We start from the raw sequence: 6,000 nt of genomic DNA on the forward strand, positions 1-6,000 counted from the left end.
ATTAATTATATTCCTCCACTAATTTCACACTGATTTACTCTCTCACTCTCTAATCCATTAATTCAATTCATCCTTTATTTTCGCACTGGGTTGCGCTCTCTCTCTCTAACTTGTATTAATTATATTCCTCCACTATTATCACTCCAGGTAAAGCTCCCTCTCCCGTTTATTAATTACATTCCTCCGGTAGTGTCACGCTGTTGCTATATATCTCTCTCCCTCTTTCTAATTTCTTAATTACAATCCTCCTGTTTTTCTTTTCAAACAGGGTTGATATCTCGAATTAATTAATTACAATCCACCACTCTTTTCACATTGGGGTTCTCTCTCTCTCTAATGTATTACATTGCTCCTTTATGTTCACACTGGGTTTCTCTCTCTCTCTCTAATTTATGAATTACATTCATCCTCTATTTTGACAAGGGGTTGTTCTCTCTCTCTCATCTCTATCTCTCAAATTTGAGAATTAAATTCCTCCTCTATTTTCACACTGGGTTGCTCTCTCTCTCTCTCTCTAATGTACTTATTACTTTGATCCTCTATATTCACACTGGGATGCTCTCTCTCTCTCTCTCATGTATTCATTACATTCCTCCTCTATTTTCACATTGGGTATCTCTCTCTCACACTTATCTATTAATTATGTTCCTCCACTTATTTCACATTTTTTTACTGTCTCTCGTGCTAATCGATTAATTGCATTCCTCCTTTATTTTCACACTGGGTTGCTCTCTCTTTCTCAAATATATTTATCACGTTCCTCCTATAATTAATAAATTGCACTGGGTTGCTCTCTCTGTCTCGTGTATTAATTATATTCCTCCACTGTATTCAAACTGGATTACTCTCTCCCTCAAATGTATTAATTACGTTCCTCTATTTTCACACTGGGTTGCTTTCTCTCTCTAATTTATTCATTACATTCCTCCTCTATTTTCACACTGGGTTGCTCTCTCTCTCCAATTTATTCATTACATTCCTCCTCTATTTTCACACTGGGTTACTTTTTATCTCTAATTCATTAATTGCATCCCTGCACTATATTCTCATTGGGTCTGTCTCTCTTTATATATTTAAAGGTTTATTTACATTCCTCCTCTATTTTCACACTGTGTTGAGCCCCCCCCCACCCCTCTCTAATTTATTCAATACATTCTTCTTCTATTTTCAAACTGTGTTACTCTCTCTATCTCTCTGTCTAATTGATGAATTATATTCCTCCTCTATTTTGATTCTGGGTTGATCATTCTCTCTTTAATTTATTAACAACCTTCCTCTTCTATTTTCAGAATGGGTTGCTCTCTCTCTCTAATTTGTTACTGCATTCTTGCTCTATTTTCTCACTGGTTTGCTCTCTCTCCCTCTCTCATGTTTTAATTACATTCCTCCTCTATTTTCACACTGGGTTATTCTCTCCCACTCTCTCCAATTAATTAACTGATTACATTCCTCCTCTATTTACACACTGGGTCTCTCTCCCTCTCTCCCCAATTTTTTAATTACATTGCTCCTCTATTTGCACATTTGGTCCCTCTATTAACTTCTCTCTCATTTATTAATTACATTCCTGAATTTTCACACTGGATTTCTCTCTCTTGTTCATGTATTAATTAAATTCTTCCCGTATTTTTGAAAGGTGTCTCTCTCCCTCCCTCCCTAAGTTCTTAGTACATTCATGTTGTATTTACCCACTGGGTCTATGTTTCCCTCTCAGTCTAATTTATTAATTGCATTCCTCCTCCTTTTCCATACTTTTCTTTCACCTATCTTATTAATTTCTTTCTTCCACCATTTTCAAACTTGATTGTTCTCACTCCCTCTCTCTAACAAATTAATTACATTCCTCTTCTATTTGCATACTGGGTTTCTCTCTGTCTGTCACTCTGATTCATCACATACATCTCTCTGCTATTTGCACACTGGATTTCTCTCTCCCTGTCTCCCCCATTTATTACTTACAGTCATGTTCTATTTGCGCACTGTTTTTCCCACTGGTATGCTCTCTCTCTCGCTCTGTTATTTATTATTCACATTCCTATTCTATTTTCACACAGTGTTCATATCTCTTTCTAATTTATTCATTGCATACCTCCTCTATTTTCACACTGGGTTTCTCTCACCCTCCCTCTAATTTATTATCTACATTCCTCCCCTTTATTCACACTAGTTTTCACTTACTCGCTAATTAATTAGTATATTCTTTCTCTATTTTTATACTAGGTTTATATCTATTTTAAATTTATTATTTTCTCTCCTTCTCTCTAATTTTCAATTACATTTGTCCTCTATTTTCACACTGGGTTTATATCTCTCTCTCTCCCTCACTCCCTAAGTCATTAATTACATTCCTCATCTTTTTTCACCCTGGGTTACACTCTTTCTCTAAATTATTCTTTTTTAATTCCACCTCTATTTTCACACTGAGCTTCTATCTGTCTCTGATTTATTTATTGAATTCCACCTCTATTTTCTCATTGGGTTTCACTCTCCCTCCCTGTAAATTTTTAAATGCATTCATCCACGATTTTCAAACAAGATTTCTCTCCTTCTCTCTAATTTATTAATTACATTCCTCCTCATTATTCACATTGAGTTTCTATCTGTCTCTACTTTATTTATTACATTCCTCCTCTATTTTCATACTGAGCTTCTATCTGTCTCTAATTTATTTATTACATTCCTCCTCTATTTTCACACTTGGCTTCTATCTATCTCTAATTTATTTATTACATTCCTCCTCTATTTTCTCACTGGGTTTCTCTCTCCCTCCCTCTAAATTATTAAGTGCATTCCTCCACGATTTTCAAACTTGGTTTATCTCGCTCTCTCTAATTTATTAATTACATTCATCCGCTATTTTCACACTGGGCATCTATCTCGCCCTGTTCCTTTAATTACATTCCTCATCTATTTGCACACTGACTTTCAATCTGCCTCTAATTTATTAATTTTATTCCACCTCTATTTTCAAAATGGGTTTCAACCTCTCTCCCACTCTCTGTTCTTAATTACATTCATCCTCTTTTTCCACACTGGGCATCTATCTCTCTCTGTTTCATTAATTACATTCCTCCTCTATTTGCACACTGGTTTGATCCTCCACACTCTATATAATCAATTACTTATTCTTCTCATCTATATGCACACTGGGGTGCTCTCTCTCCCTCCCTCTAATTTATTAATTACATGCATCCCCCATTTGCACACTGGGTACTCGGTCTATCTCTCCAGTTTATTAAATACATGTATCCTCTATTTGCATACTGGGTTACTCTGATTCTCTCTCTCTCATCAATTACATTCCTCGTATATTTGGACACTGAGTCTCTTTCTCCTCCTCGCTCTAATGTATTAATTACTTTCATTCTCTATTTTCACACTGGGTTGCTCTCTCTCTTTCTCTCTCTCTCTCTCTCCACCACCACTCCCCCCCCCCCCCCCACCCCCCACCTCTGCCTCTCTAATGTATTAATTACTTTCATTCTCTATTTGCACACTGGGTTGCTCTCTCCCTAATTGATTCATCACATTCCCCATCTATGTTCACAATGGGTCTCTCTCTCTCTCTCATTTATCGATTACGTTCCTCCTCTATTATCACACAGGGTTGATCTCTCTAATTTATTAATTACATTCCCCCTCTCCTTTCGCACTGGGTTGCTCTCTCTCTCTCTCTATCATTTATTAACATGTTCCTCCTCTACTTTCACACTGCTGCTGTCTCTCCAGTTTATTAATTATTTTCTTTTTCTATTGTCACACTAGATAGCTCTCTTTCTCTCTCTCGCTTATTAATTAATTGCTCCACTATTTCCCACTGTGTTGCTCTCTATCTCTCTCTCATTTATTAATTACCTTCCTCCTCTATTATCACTCTGGGACATTCTCTCCATAACTTATTAGTTACTTTCCTCCTGTATTTTAACACTGGGTTGTTCTCTCTCCCTCTCTCTATTTTATTATTTACATTCCTCATCTATATTCAGACTAGGTTACTCTCTCTCGCTGTTTCTCAAATTTATTCATCAATGTCCTCCTCTATTTTCACACTGGCTTTCTCTCTCTTTCTCCCTCTGATGCTTTATTTACATTCCAACACTATTTTCACACTGGGTTTCTATTCTCTCTCTAATTTATTACATTGCATCTCTATGTACACACTGGGTATCTCGCTCTCTCTCTCTAATTTCTTAATAAATTCCTCTTCAGTTTTCACACTGGTTGCTCTTTCTTTCTCATTATTCATTACATTTCTCCTAAATTTTCACACTGGGTTGCTCTCTCTCCCTCTTTCATTTATTAATTACATTCCTCCTCTATTTTCACATTGGGTATCTCTCTGTCTCACTATTTTATTAATAACATTCTTTCTCTATTTACATCTGGGTCGCTCTCTCTCTGTGTCTCTCTCTCTGTCTAATTTATGAATTACATTCTTTCTCAATTTTCACACTCGGTTTCTCACTCTATTTATTTAATTATAATCATCCTCTATTTTCACACTTAATTGCTCTCTCTCTAATTTACTAATAACTTTCCAACTCTGTTTTCACACTGGTTTGCTCTCTCTTTCTCTCTCTAATTTATTACTTACATTTCTCCTCCATGTTCACGCTGGGTTTCTAGCTCTTTCTAAGTTATTAATTACATTCCTCCTTTATTTTCACACTGTTTTTCTCCCTCTCTTTAATAAATTAATTACATGCCCACTCTATTTTTGCACTGGGTTGCTCTCACCCACTCTCTCTAAGTTATTAATTTAATTCCTCCTTTGATTTCACATTGGGTTTTCTATCTCTTTATAATTTAATAAACACATTGCTCAAGGATTTTCAAACGAGGTTCCTCTATCTCTCTGTTTAATTTATTAACTGCCTTCCTCCTTTACTTTCACATTGGGCTTCCATCTCTCTTTAATTTATTAATTACATTCTTCCTCCATTTTAACACGCGTTTTTTTTTATCTCTCTCTACTTTAATAATTACATTTCTGTTCTATTTTCAAACTGGCCCTCTCTCTCTCTTTCTCTCTCTAAACTATTTTATACATTCCTCATTTATTTTCAAACTGGGCTTCGCTTTCTCTATTGCTGTCTAATTAATTAGTACATTTCTCCTCTATTTTCACGTTGGGTTTCTCTCCCTCTCGCTAATTCATTAATTACATTCCTCGGAAAAACTCAGCAGGTCTGGCAGCATCGGCGGAGAAGAAAAGAGTTGACGTTTCGAGTCCTCATGACCCTTCGACTTCGACAGTTCATGAGGACTCGAAACGTCAACTCTTTTCTTCTCCGCCGATGCTGCCAGACCTGTTGAGTTTTTCCAGGAAATTTTGTTTTTGCTTTGGATTTCCAGCATCCGCAGTTTTTTTGTTTTTAATTACAGTCCTCGTCTATTTTCACTCTGCGTTTCTATCCCTTTCTAATTTATCACTTACATTCCTCCTCTATTTTCACTCTGGGTTCCTCTCTCTCACCCTTTAATTTATTAATAACATTCCTCCACGATTTTCAACCTTGGTTTCTCTCGCTCTCTCTAATTTATTAAAAACATTCCTTTTGTCTTTTCACTCTGAGTTTCCATCTCTCTCGCTCTCTCTCTCGCACTCTAATTTATTAACAACATTCCTCCCCTTTATTCACACTGGTTTTCACTTGCTCGCTAACTAATTCGTAAATTCTTCCTTTATTTTTACACTGGGTTTCTCTCGCCTTCCCTCTAATTTATTAATTATATTCCTTCCCTTTATTCACACTGGTTTTCACTTACTCGCTAATTAATTAGTAAATTCTTTCTCTATTTTCACACTAGGTTTATATCTGTTGCAAATTTAGTAATTACATTCTTCCACCATTTTCACACTGGGTTTCTCTCTCCCTCCCTCTAATTTATTATTTACATTGATCCAGGATTATCACACTGGGTGATCTCTCTCTCTCTCTCGCTCTCTAAGTTATTAATTACATTTCTCTTCCTTTTTCGCACTGGGCATCTTTCTCT

Source organism: Carcharodon carcharias (assembly GCF_017639515.1).
Source record: "Carcharodon carcharias isolate sCarCar2 chromosome 40 unlocalized genomic scaffold, sCarCar2.pri SUPER_40_unloc_11, whole genome shotgun sequence".
NCBI lineage: Eukaryota > Metazoa > Chordata > Chondrichthyes > Lamniformes > Lamnidae > Carcharodon > Carcharodon carcharias.